Raw genomic sequence first — 14,583 nt, 5'->3', positions numbered from 1 at the left:
GAACTAAAGAGGGACTTCTCAAATGAAGAAATAAAAATGGCAAAGAAACACATGAGGAAATGTTCATCATCCCTGGTGGTGAAGGAAATGCAAATAAAGACAACCCTGAGATACCACCTTACCCCAGTCAGAATGTCCCACATCCACAAATCAGCCAACGACAAATGCTGGAGGGGATGTGGAGAAAGAGGAACCCTGTTACACTGCTGGTGGGAATGTACACTTATACAACCACTTTGGAAAGCAGTCTGGAGGGTCCTTAGAAAGCTAAAGATTGACCTCCCTTACGACCCAGTCATACCACTTCTAGGCATCTACCCTGAACAACAGGAACCAATATACAAGGACACGTGCACCTCCATGTTTATTGCAGCACTGTTCACAATAGCCAGGATATGGAAACAACCTAGATGCCCCACCACAGATGAATGGATCCAAAAATTGTGGTACCTATACACAATGGAATATTATGCAGCCATTAGAAATGACAAAATAATGGCATTTGCAGGGAAATGGATGGAGCTAGAAGGAATCATGTTGAGCGAGGTAAGCCAAGAACGAAGAGACAAACGGTACATGGTGTCCCTGATAAGTGGATGCTAAATCCAAAAGGTTAGGTGATACGATAAAACTAACAGGACTTAAGAAACAAAGAACTCCCGCTCATCTGGTTGAACCACTACTAAATATCCCCATGCTGCTGATCACAAATATGGTATATAACATGTGAACACTGTTATATATTACAGACTGTGGTAGACAATTTGCTCCAGGGAAGTTATAATGAACTTGTGACTTTGAAATTATGTAATCATTTAATCACAATCAAAAAAAAAAAAAAAGAACCTCGGGGAAGGGAGGGAGGGAGGGGATGGTAGGGGGAAAACAATAGAGGGGGTAACAATGTTCAAGAGGAAGTGTACTCATAACCTCACTCATGTAACTGTAACCCTCTGTATAGTAGCTTTACAATAAAAAAAAAAAAAAAAAGTTCTTTGATTTTTTTTGGGGGGGGGGAGGGGTGGGAAAAGTCCTGTATCTCCCTTTTGTTTGTAACCAGAGTCTGGTTGGAGTCTCTGGTCGGCTTGAGGTCCTGTGGCTTGATTGGTTTCTTAAGTCAGTTTGTTGGAACAGGCAGAAAAATGCTCTGCTTTACCCAAGATTTTGAGATCCCCCTCCCAGGTTAGTTTACTGGGAGGCTGATCTGCTTTGAGAATCACAAAAGAGGGGGATGCAGTGATGAGGCTAGGTTCTGGGTAGAGTTGAGGCCTTTCAACAAACAGTAGCTTTTCCCTGGGGCTATTTTGTGAAAAAAACTCACAGCACCCAGCCTGAAGCCATTCTCAGGGTTTCTGTTTTTCAATTGATTGTGGTGGCTGCTAGAGGGAGGGTCAGCCTCTGGCTCTGGTTACCCGGTGAGGAGAGCCACTCCAATGGCTGGCGCCTGAGCTGGGTGACTTTTCCCTGGATGGAACTGAGTCTGTGAGGTCACTTCGCCGTTAAGTTCTTGTGACCTGCTAAATGACTCGTTTTATTCCAAGGCCTGAGCTGGAGCTAGCCGCTCCTCCGAGCTTTGTTGGTATCCAAGATGGAGATCACCGGTGCTGGGGGGGAGGGGTTGCCTTCCCTCCTTTGCTCCCTGAGAAGGAGTGAGGAATTCGGGCTTCTACTCACGCTGAGTCTTGGATCCTGGGTCGTCTCTGGTCTGCAAAGTGCAGGATGAAGTTGTCTGCTCCTTGTCGGTTCTTGCTGGTGTTGAGTAGAATCCGCTCGTCCGCTGCGTCTGGCTCCTTCGTCCTGGACTGTGTCTCAGGTATGCCCCCGGGGCGGTGGTCGCCGATGCTTCCCTGCCGCTGCAGCAGCAGCTGCTGCCAGGCGCTCAGATGTGTCTGCTTGGCTTCCCCTCTCTTGACTAACTCTCTGTCCTGTGATGGCACACTTGGTGTGATTCTCTGGCTTGGGACTGTTCACTGGAACTCTGAAACTGTTTTCTATGCAAGAGCTTGTTCAGATTCCAGCTTCTCTTCCGCCATCTTCCCGGAACTCCGCCTGCCTGGAATTTCTGGAAAGACAGGCACAAAGCCAGACCACTGGTGTAAATCCGAGACATTTCAAAGGCCAGATGGTACCACATGCCAATATGAATCAAGAATGTTCCAGAACAATGAGTTCTCCTAGAATTCATTGTAATCATTTTGGGGAAATTCTCATAGAATCTCACTCTCATGGATGTTTGCTGATGTCCCTGTGTACAATTTAACTCTCAGGCTTGACAGCTAGAATGTCGGTAATACTAAATATGAATTGGGAACTGGTGGCTAAGGCCTGTAATTATAACTACTATGGAGGCAGATATAGAAGAATTATGTTTTGTAGTCACTTTGGCCAGGAATGTCTGTGACAGTCTTATGTGCAAGCAACTCAACAGAAAATGGTGCAGAGCTCTGCGTCAAGCGGTAGAGTGCCAGCCATGAGAGAAAAAATGCTAAGGGACAGCCATCAGGACTTGAGATGACACCCGAGTATCAGAGTATGTGTGAACATGCACACACACACACACACACACACACACACACACACAGCCCAATTAGAGAATGGATGGAGAAGAGGATAGCTCTGACATCTCCCACCTCCCATGGGGTATGTTTCTAATGCTGGATTTACACATGAGCCCCATCTTTCTCACTAACTTCCTCATCAGTTTCAGTTGGCTTCAATATCCCTCACATACCTCTTATTTAGTAAAGTATTCCTGTCCTAAACCAACCTCAAACAGGATGTTTCCACACAACTTGTCTGAGAAGATTCATCCATGACTTCTCTAGTTTACAGAGAATTATGTAGATCAGAAAGTAGTGAGCTCTTTGGGTCAAATGCATGAATGAAAGTGTGTATAAAACATGAAAAAGTCCGGCACCTTTAATCACGCCTGTCATTCTAGTTACTCAGGAGGCTGGAATCTGAGGATCAGGGTTCAAAGCCATCAAAGGCAGAACAGTTCATGAGACTCTTATGTCTAATAAACCACCAAAAAATTGGAAGTGGCATTGTGGCGCAAGCAGTAGAGCACTTGCTGGATAGCACAGGGGCAGCATCGAAGCCCAGAGTTGAAGCCCCATTACTGACAATATATATGAAAAAAATTCAAATCTAGTTTGGGAAGTTATGAGCATAGAAAAATGAATAAGCCTGGAAAGATGTTGGAGAACAAGGAATGGAAGCAGAGCTTCTGGGAATGACATGGGACACAGGCCAAGACATGGACATCAGGGCAGACGTTTACTTACATTAGTTAAGGGGAAAAAATCAAACATGTCTTGAATCTCTTATTACTGATTTGTCCAGCGTCTACCGATTCCCAGAGCTTTGCTGACATGAAATAACCCCAGAAGCAGAAATTGCATGTCTACCCTAACAAAGGTTGCTATGAAGGAGGTCCAAACATTGGTCTTGTTTCGAAAAGTGTAAAGTACAGAATTGATTGAAGATTCCCTGGCCTTTGCACTATGGATGGGGACATTGCTCTTTAGTGTCTTTGTATGGACTCTTGGTCACCCCAGTGACCCTGAGTAACAGTGATGAGTGGAGAAATCACAGTGATGGTGGAGTGGTCGGGATATCTCTGGAAAGGGGAGTGGAATGGAATACATACAGAAAACTCTTTACCCTTGGATGAAAGAATAATATTCATCAGGAAAATCTGAAATGAAGTAGAGCTGTTGTAGTGAGGGAAATGTAGAAGATGCAGAGGACATCAGTGATTATGTCCAAACTTCCCCCACCTCTGACTGTAACCCAAAGAGAAAATTCACAATTTAAGGAAAGCCAAGAAATCACTTACTGAATGTTCTGTTGCTGCAGGGTAGGGTCATTCAAGCTTGGAACGAACAATTCCCAAGAATAGAGGGGGTAAAATCCAGCAATGACCACATCTCCCCTGCTGCATGCCACAGATTTCTCTGTGCAAATCCATCTGCTGTCTTCAGAGGAACTGACCTGGTGTGGATGCGGGAGAAGCAGTGTCAGAGCCACAGGGAACATTGTTGCTGCTTTGACCTGGAGCTGTGATTCTGGATGCAGACTGTGATTTCTGTGTCACGCAGGTGTCTAAATGGATCTTCAGTTTTTGTGGCTTCTTGTTACCTGGATGGCCTCTAATGTCCTAGAGGAATACAGAGCCCATTCTGCCCTCTGGCTCTGCATCTGGGGTCCGGCTTCAAAGTCAAAACAGAAGTTAGAAAACATGTGTACAATCTTCCTCTCCACTCCCTCAGGACTGTGATTTCATCCAAGACTGTAGATAATGAAACTCCAGGAATGGATTCCTTTCTTGTTGAGTTGTTCACAAATTTGTTTGAAAGCAAAAAGTTGAACAGAAAAAGCACAACCAATCAAGGGTCACTAGGGATGAGGGGAATGGATGACACCAGAAGATGCCATGTGAAGGTCAAATGGTCATAGAGTGCCATGCCCAGAAAAGGCCCAATCAGAGTTATTGGAGCACTGTCAAACATAAGGATGAGCAGCCTCACAATCCAGGGCCAAGTGAGCCACAGAAGTTTGCTGAAATGAACCATTCAGCTTTCCATACCATCTGCACATGCATAAGTATCCAGAAGTGGTCAAGGCATTTATTTACTGCCGCTGGTGTTACCAACAGTCTCCCTGAATTCAACTATTACAGATCAATACTTCAAGGTCAATGCAGATATCCAATTGGATATTTGCACTCTGAACCTTGAACTTCTTCAGTGCTTGCATGTCGTTGACCATCAGACTGTACCTATCAATATATTGTGGTGGTCCACTGTTAGACAGAGATGTTCTATGATCTGTAACTTTCTGGGAACATAGTAGGCTTGCCCACTGAGGATCCTGGTAGCTGTGGGTGTATGGATGGGTCTTGCTCTGCTGTGTCCCCAACATTTCCAGAGTGCTTTGGTAATTCTTGTTCCCACTTGTACAACTGTGTGGTGCCAGCTCTGTCCATGTCTCCCTACCTGTCTTCTCTATTAGTTCCTCATAATAGATGTGAAACCAAGGTCACAACATAGGGTCCTGCTTTGCCCAGAGTTCTTCACCATGGTGGTTGGTCTGGTGAACTGGCTGCATATATTTATGAGGAAGGTCTTGGCAAATGTAAGTTGGAGAAGTAAGGATGCAAATGCTATTTGGTGTTGGTAGCCAGCAAGACCTTGCAAGAGCATCAGTGCTGGGGCCTAGCCTGACTTGGGTTCTGAGGTAAAAATCTTTGTTGCTTCTATACCCAGGATTACCAGTATGAGCCACCTGTGGCTGGCTCAGAAGAGAAACATTTATCCTGTTCTCTTCATCTATTACTCTATTTCTGTTAAATCTGCCCAAGAGAACAGGCCCTCCCCACTTCCTCTTCACTTGCCTGAAACCATTAATCAGCTGTCAGTCACCTGACTGTGATTCAGTAAAGGACCACACACTCTGAGGTCACTTCTTCATCCACGGAGGTCACTTCCTGAACCACCCTGGTCACGCCTCCATAGGACAGTGAGAAGTTCCCCAGACTCTGTGGTCATTTCCACATTGCTGTGGTCCTGGCTCAGCACAAGTCCCCTTCTCTCTCTTTCTCTTTTTCCTTTTCCTCTGTCTTTTCCATGCTCTTCCATCTCCTGCATGTAGGCAGTTTGCCTTTTCTGCCTGAACCATGTATCAGGTTTCCTTGCTGGTGAAGCTAACAATTTCTACTTCATTGTCATTGATATCTACTCTAGTACTCTAAGCCTTCTTCTCCCTACATTTCAAAAATGAGACAAAACTTGGGGATCTGTGTTGGGTGTTATTCATCTCTCTCTATCTGTCTGTCTCTCTCTCTGTGTGTGTGTGTATTGTAAATGTGTTGTGCAGAGGTGTTACCATTATGTAAGTCAGGAAATGAGTACATTTATGTTTTTATAATGTTACCCAGTTTTTCCCTCTCTTCCCCATTCACAAGTTGTATGCTTCATTTTTCACATGGTGTCTAATATATACTACTGCTGCATTTGTCAGGGTGATTAACTGAACACGATGATCTCCACTTTCTCCCCTATTTCTGACTCAAACATATAATTGCATGCTCAAGACACCATTATGTCTGTATTACTCAATTCACTTTTTCCATTTATGTGTTGATTGGAATGGAGTCTGGTTCTGAAACTCAGCTTCTAAGTAGTTTCATGATAAACACTCATCATACATAAACATAAACATAACAAACACCAATATTTGTGTGTATGTAATGTGCATATAATATTATATCTTTTGTCATATTATGTTACCAACGATGTTATAACATTACTTTTGGCAACATCTTCAATAGCGTCTGCTATTATTAAATTTCTTTTCTTTCTTATATTTTATCTCATTTTTCCATATTTTTTATTTTAAAACTTTTTTACTGTGAAAATACCATACAGAAGGGTTACAATTACTTGGGTAAGCTGCTACATTCCTCCCTCCCTCCCTTCCTTCCTTCCTTCCTTCCTTCCTTCCTTCCTTCCTTCCTTCCTTCCTTCCTTCCTTCCTTCCTTCCTTCCTTCCTTCCTTCCTTTCTTCTTTCCTGTCTTCTTCTTTCTTATTTTGTCTTCTTCCTTCTTTCCTTTCTTTCTTTCCTTCTTTCTTTCTTTTTTATTGTGAGAATACCATACAGAGGGTTTACAATTACATGGGAAAGATAGTGAGTACATTTCTTTTCAAGCATTGTTGCCTCCTCCTTTGTTTCCCCTTCCCATCCCTTCCCCTCTCCACCCCCCACTCCACTGCCGAAGTTGCAAATTTCGTTTTTCAACATAACGTCTTGAACATCTCATTGTTGTAATGCGTCCACCTTCAACTCTAAGCAATTTGGTTTTTCCTTTACCCTCCACAAATTATACCAACATAAAATACAGTGAAAGCAGGGTTATACCATGGGGGAGGTATATGCAAAGTAACAAAGAAATCATCTTATAAATATGTTGGAAACAATCGCAAGAAAGAAAAAAAATTGAATCCTTATCTCGGGGTTAATTTCGCCTAACATCAACTTGTCTGACAGTTTCTGTTTGTCTCAGACATGTACTAGTTATTACAAAGAAGGGAAACCTTGGGACCTATGTCTCTTTGGGCCTGTCTTACTTCGCTTAATATAATTTTTCCAAGTCTTCCCATTTCCTAACAAAGGGGGCAATGCCATTCTTTCTGTTGGAGGAATAGAATTCCAGTGTGTATGTATACCACATGTTCTTGATCCATTCATCTAATGAGGGGCATCTGGATTGGTTCCATATCTTAGCTATGGTAAATAATGCTGCAATAATCATACTTATGTTGGTAGCTTTAGTATGGTCTTGTTTGTGATCATTTGGGTAAATGCCCAAAAGAGGGATTTCTGAGTCATAGAGGAGCTCTATATGGAGTCTTATGAGGAACCTCCATACTACTTTCCAAAGTAGTTGAACAAGTTTACACTCCCACCAACAATGCAGTAAACTGCCCTTCTGTCCACATCCCCTTCATCATCTGTTGTTATTAGAGTTCTTGATTATAGCCATTCTAACTGGGGTGAGTTGGTATCTCAATGTTGTTTTGATTTGCATTTCTTTTATGGCTAGGGTGGTTGAACATGTCTTCATGTGTCTTTTGGCCATCTTTCTTTCCTCTTCAGAGAAGTTTCTCTTTAAGTTCTTAGCCCACTTATTTATTGGGCAGTTGTTTCTTTGAGGATTTGTTGTTGGGGATTTAATTTTTTGAGTTCCAGGAACATTTTAGATATGAGACTCTTGTCCGTTGTGTGGCTAGTTATGATCTTCTCCCAATCCTTGGGCTTTCTATTGATCTTTCTAGCTATGTCCTTTGCCATGCAGAACCTCAGCAATTTCATGCAATCCCATTTGTCCAACCTTTCTTTGATTTGTTGTGTTTCTGGGTCTCTATTAAGAAAATTTTGGAGGTTCCGGGAAGATGGCGGAGGAGAAGCTGGAATCTGAACAAGCTCTTGCATAGAAAACAGTTTCAGAATTCCAGTGAACAGTCCCAAGCCAGAGAATCACACCAAGTGTGCCATCACAGGACAGAGAGTTAGTCAAGAGAGGGGAAGCCAAGCAGACACATCTGAGCGCCTGCCAGCAGCTGCTGCTGCGGCGGCAGGGTCGCAGCGGCGACCGCAGCCGCGGCCATACCTGAGCGCTCACACAGAGAGTCCGGGACAAAGGAGCCAGATGCAGCGGGCAAGAGGATTCTATTCAACACCAGCAAGAACCGACAAGGAGCTGACAATTTCATCCTGCACTTTGCAGACCAGAGACGACCGGGGATCCAAGACTCCGCGTGAGTAGAAGCCCCACTTCCTCACTCCTTATCAGGGAGCAGAGGAGGGAAGGCCACCCCTCCCCCCCCAGCACCGGTGATCTCCATCTTGGATACCGAGAAAGCTCGGAGGAGCGGCTAGCTCCAGCTCAGGCCTTGGAATAAAACTAGTCATTTAGCAGGTCACAAGAACTCAACGGCGAAGTGACCTCACAGACTCAGTTCCATCCAGGGAAAAGTCACCCAGCTCAGGCGCCAGCCATTGGAGTGGCTCTCCTCACCGGGTAACCAGAGCCAGAGGCTGACCCTCCCTCTAGCAGCCACCACAATCAATTGAAAAACAGAAACCCTGAGAATGGCTCCAGGCTGGGTGCTGTGAGTTTTTTTCACAAAATAGCCCCAGGGAAAAGCTACTGTTTGTTGAAAGGCCTCAACTCTACCCAGAACCTAGCCTCATCACTGCATCCCCCTCTTTTGTGATTCTCAAAGCAGATCAGCCTCCCAGTAAACTAACCTGGGAGGGGGATCTCAAAATCTTGGGTAAAGCAGAGCATTTTTCTGCCTGTTCCAACAAACTGACTAAAGAAACCAATCAAGCCACAGGACCTCAAGCCGACCAGAGACTCCAACCAGACTCTGGTTACAGACAAGAGGGAGATACAGGACTCTTCCCACCCCTCCCCCCCCCCAAAAAATCAAAGAACTTTTTTTTTCTTCTTCTTCTTTTCTTTTTTTCTGTTTTGTTTTTTTTTCATTTTTTGTTACCTTATATATATAAAAAAATTTTTTTTGCTTTTCTAAAACTTTTATTAATCTTTAATTTTTGCCTCTTCTGAAAAAATAATTGTTTTCCATTAACTTTATTTTTTTCTTTTCTCCTCTTATAATTTTTAATTTAGGAATACGTGAATGTGTGTTTTCCTTTCTTTTCTTGTCTTCTTTCTCTTTTTCTTTCATTCTTAATTATCTTTTTCTTTTTTGTCTAGCTCTACTGAACTTCTGATCTTTTCTTCTCACTTTCCTATCCTTTCCACCTTTTCCTCTTTTGTTCTTCTTTATGTGACTTAACTCTTGTCCTGCACATCCTCAGATAAACCCGTAGTTAACCAGTAGACCCTACCCCCCATTGTGTACACACTTAATCCACAAACTTTTTACTCAATTCAAAACCTCTGAGACTTAAATTCATTAACAGCAGTACTACCTCTTTATACCTATATAATATTTTAAGCATTTTTTTAAAGTTTTTCACATCTCCTCTATGTCCCTCCCTTTCTCTCAACATATTCATATTCCTCTATAAATAGATGGTCTTTTAATCTCTAAAATAACATTAATTTTTACGTTTCTATTTTTTTTTCTGGTCTCTTTTCATTCCCCTTTCCCTTTCTTCTTTTTCTCTCTCTCTCTACTTGCATCCTACCCAACCTATTTCCTGCATTGTGATTAGGACATAGTTAACTCTCCCTGTGCCTCCCCACACCAATCTATTCCTATTTTTTACCCACATCTCTCCCTAACCCTAATAATTTCTGGTTTTCCAAATTCTTCTCTGCGGTTCGAAGTCCTTTAACATATAGTTGTTTGATGTCGAATAGATGTATCTGTTGAACTAGATTGTATCTGTAGACTATTGACTGTACAAATGCAAATTTTGGTTGATGGTTGCCTTAAGATAGTGTTCTAGCACAAAACTGGTGCTATCTTCATCTCAAATGGGCAGAGTAAGCCGGAAAAACACAAGAAAAATGGCAAATTCGGGTATCTCAATTCCCAATCTTGATAATCAGGGGTTAGAAAAGATAATGAATAATCCAGAGGAGAGTTCCCAAACAGCTCTACAAACACTGCTGGCAAACATGATAAATGAAAAGCTTGACAATGTACAAAGGGCTCTGTATGAGCGTGACAGGGAGAGAGAGGAGGCATCCCAGAAGTTTATACAGGAATATCATAAGCGTGAGGAAGCTACTCAAAAACTGATACAGGATTTGCGTGAACAACTTGAGAATACTCAAAGAGAAAGGGAGGAATGGCGTGAGCAGGCTGAGTACACTCAAAGAGATCTGCAGGAATCCCATGAAGGGAGGAAGCTAATCAAAGAGTAATACAGGAATTGAGAGACCAGGTAGAGAACACACAAAGATCACTAAAGGCATTCATGGAATCCATTAACAAAGAGCTGAAGGAAGTCAGGGAGACCACAAAGGGAATGCTGAATGGAACCCAACAGAAGGAATGGGAGCCCAAAGAAACCATAACCAATCAACTAAGTGATGTGAGGACAAACACTGAACACCAAATTAAGGAAGTAAAGAAATCCATACAAGACCTAAAACAGAGCTTCAACAAAGAACTTGAAGCCATCAAAGCTGACCAACTAGAAGGAAAAGAGATAAAAAACAAAGTAGAGAGTCTTGACAGCAGGTTAGACCATGCAGAAGATCGAATCTCAGGGATTGAAGACAGCCTAGATATTATAGAGAAAGAACATACAACCATCCAAGACAAGTCCAAGAAATATGATAGATCTATACAACACCTGGAAGACACCATCAGAAGGCCTAATCTAAGGATAATGGGTGTAGAGGAGCACCTAGAAACAGAAGTTAATGGTCTAGGAAATTTGTTTAAAAGGATCCTAGCAGAGAACTTCCCAAACATGCAAAAAGATAGGCCTATTCAGATACAAGAAGCCTTTAGAACCCCAAATAGACCAGACCAGAATAGGACATCCCACCGCCACATTATAATCCACACAGGATCAACTCAGAACAAGGAAAAGATCCTTAAAGCTGTCAAGGAGAAAAGGGTAATCACCTATAAAGGGAAACCAATTAGAATCACCTCAGATTTCTCAGCAGACACAATCAAAGCAAGAAGAGCCTGGAATGATGTATGCCATGCCCTAAAAACAAACAACTATCAACCAAGAATACTGTACCCAGCTAAACTCTCCTTCATAACTGAAGGGCAAATAAAAACCTTCCATAGCAAAGAAAAATTGAAACAATACATCTCCACCAAATGAGTCCTACAAAAGTTTCTTAAAGATGTCCTGCACATAGAAAACCAACAAGACCGCAATAAAGGCCAAGAAACTGCACCCAAACTGAGAATCCAAGAACCATAGGAAGAACCCAGTTTTCGCAGCCCCCAAGAAGGTAGATAACATGGCAGGAACTCCCAAATACCTCTCAGTCCTATCTCTTAATGTTAACGGACTGAACTCTCCAATTAAGCGACATAGACTGTCTAGTTGGATTAAAAAACAAGACCCTTCTATCTGCTGCCTGCAGGAGTCACATCTTGCCCGTAAAAACAAACACATTTTCAATGTTAAAGGCTGGAACAAAATCTACCAAGCAAACGGACAGCATAAACAGGCGGGAGTTGCAATCCTAATATCAGATAAAATAGACTTCAAATCAAAATTCGTGAAAAGAGATAAAGAAGGTCACTACATACTAATTAAAGGATCTCTCCTTCAGGAGGATATTACAATTCTAAATATCTATTCACCAAACAATGGAGCAGGCAAATTTATCAAAGAAACACTACTTTCCCTCAAATTCCATATAGATCCAAAGACATTAATTGTTGGGGATTTTAACACACCACTCTCCCCACTAGATATATCAACTCGGCAAAAACTCAACAGAGAAACCACAGATCTAAACAGCTGCATAGATCAACAAGACTTAACAGACATTTACCGAACATTTCACCCAGCAGCATCAGAATACACATTTTTCTCAGCAGCACATGGAACATTTTCTAAAATAGACCATATTTTAGGCCAAAAAGCAAACTTGTCTAAATTCAGAAACATTGAAGTTATACCTTGCATTCTCTCTGACCACAAGGGAATAAAATTAGAACTCAACACCAAAAGCCACCAAAGAAAGTCCGGTATCACATGGAGGCTGAACAACACACTGCTGAATCATGAGTGGGTCATGGAAGAGATTAGAAAGGAAATTCAAATGTTCATGCTATTCAACAAAAATGAACACACAAAATACCAGCTCCTCTGGGACACAGCAAAGGCAGAACTCAGAGGCAAGTTTATAGCTCTGAGCTCCTACATCAACAAATTGGAGAGATCAAAAAGTAGCAATTTAATGACGCATCTAAACCTCCTTGAAAAAGAGCAGCAAGATAAACCCCAATCCAATAGACGGAAAGAAATAATCAAAATTAAATCAGAATTAAATGAATTAGAATCCAAAAAAACTATAGAAAGAATCAACAAAACAAAGAGTTGGTTCTTCGAAAAACTTAACAAAATTGACAGACCCTTAGCAAATCTTATCAGAAAAAGAAGAGAACACACCCAAATTAATAAACTCAGAGATGAGAATGGAAATATCACCACGGAAACAACCAAGATTCAGAACATTATAAGGGAATAATTCTCAAAACTGTATGCTAATAAGTTTGAGAACTTGACAGAAATGGACCCCTTCTTAGCAAATATTGACATGCCAAAACTAAACCAAGATGAGGTAAACTATCTTAACAGGCCCATATCAAGCATTGAAATAGAAACAGCAATAATAGACCTCCCAGCTCAGAAAAGTCCAGGACCAGATGGTTTTACAGCGGAATTTTACAAGGCCTTCAAAGCAGAGCTCACACCAATTCTCCTCCAACTCTTCAATGAAATTGAAAGAGAAAGCTCACTACCGAACATATTCTATGAAGCCATCATAACCCTCATCCCAAAACCAGGCAGGGACTCATCAAAGAAAGAGAACTATAGACCCATTTCTTTGATGAACATTGATGCAAAACTTCTCAACAAAATTTTGGCCAACCGACTTCAACAATTCATCCAAAAAATCATACACCACGATCAAACAGGATTCATTTCAGGGATGCAAAGCTGGTTCAATATACGCAAATCAATTAATATTATTCATCACATCAACAGGAGCAAGAATAAGAACCACATGGTTATCTCAATAGACGCAGAAAAAGCATTCGACAAGATCCAACACCCCTTCCTGATGAAGGTTTTGGAAAAATTAGGAATCCATGGAACATTCCTCAATACAATAAAGGCTGTATATGACAAACCTACAGCCAGCATTATACTCAATGGTGAAAAACTAAAGCCATTTCCTCTTAACTCAGGAACAAGACAAGGATGCCCACTCTCTCCACTTCTCTTCAATCTAGTATTAGAATGCCTAGCTACAGCAATAAGACAAGATGCAGACATAAAGGGGATCCAAATAGGGAAAGAAGAAATAAAACTCTCCCTCTTTGCAGATGACATGATCTTGTATTTAAAGAATCCCATAGACTCCACTCCCAAATTACTCAAGCTGATTCAAAACTTTGGCAAAGTAGCAGGTTATAAAATTAACCCCCAAAAATCAATGGCTTTTCTGTATGCCAACAATGAGAAAAGTGTGGCTGAAATTAGGAAAGCAACTCCATTTGTAATAGCCCCACAAAAAATAAAATACCTAGGAATTAACTTAACTAAAGAAGTGAAGGACCTCTATGATGAAAACTTTAAAATCTTGAAAAAGGAAATCAACACAGAACTTAAAAAATGGCAAAACCTCCCATGCTCCTGGATTGGAAAGATTAACATTGTGAAAATGGCAATACTTCCCAAGGCTATCTACAAATTCAACGCAATACCTATCAAAATTCCACCCTCATTCTTCAAGGAAATAGAAGAGGCAATCCAAAAATTCATATGGAACAATAAAAGACCGCGAATAGCAAAAATGCTCCTCAACGGAAAGAACACTGTTGGAGGAATATCAGTACCAAATTTCACACACTACTATAAAGCCATATTAATCAAAACAGCTTGGTATTGGCATAAGAACAGACCTCAGGACCAATGGAATAGAATTGAAAACCCAGAAATGAACCCACAGACCTATAGCCATCTAATCTTCGATAAGGGAGCTAAAACAATAGAATGGAAGACAGACAGCCTCTTCAGTAAATGGTGCTGACAAAACTGGTTAACTACACGTAGAAAACTAAAGCTAGATCCTTCTATATCACCTTGCACCAGAATCAACTTCAAATGGACCAAAGACCTTGAAGTCAAAGCAGACACTCTGAAAACATTACAAGATGGAATAGGAGAAACCCTGGGTCTCCTCGGCTCAGGCCGAAATTTTCTGAATAGAGACCCGGAAACACAACAAATCAAAGAAAGGTTGGACAAATGGGATTGTATAAGGTTGCAGAGCTTCTGCAGGGCAAATGACATAGCTAGCAAGATGAATAGAAAGCCCACGGATTGGG

This window comes from Dipodomys spectabilis, unplaced genomic scaffold (assembly GCF_019054845.1).
Source record: "Dipodomys spectabilis isolate Male_0828 unplaced genomic scaffold, ASM1905484v1 ptg000173l, whole genome shotgun sequence".
Taxonomy (NCBI): Eukaryota; Metazoa; Chordata; class Mammalia; order Rodentia; family Heteromyidae; genus Dipodomys; species Dipodomys spectabilis.
The sequence above is the reverse complement of the archived record's forward strand: the minus strand, read 5'-3'. Positions refer to the sequence as shown.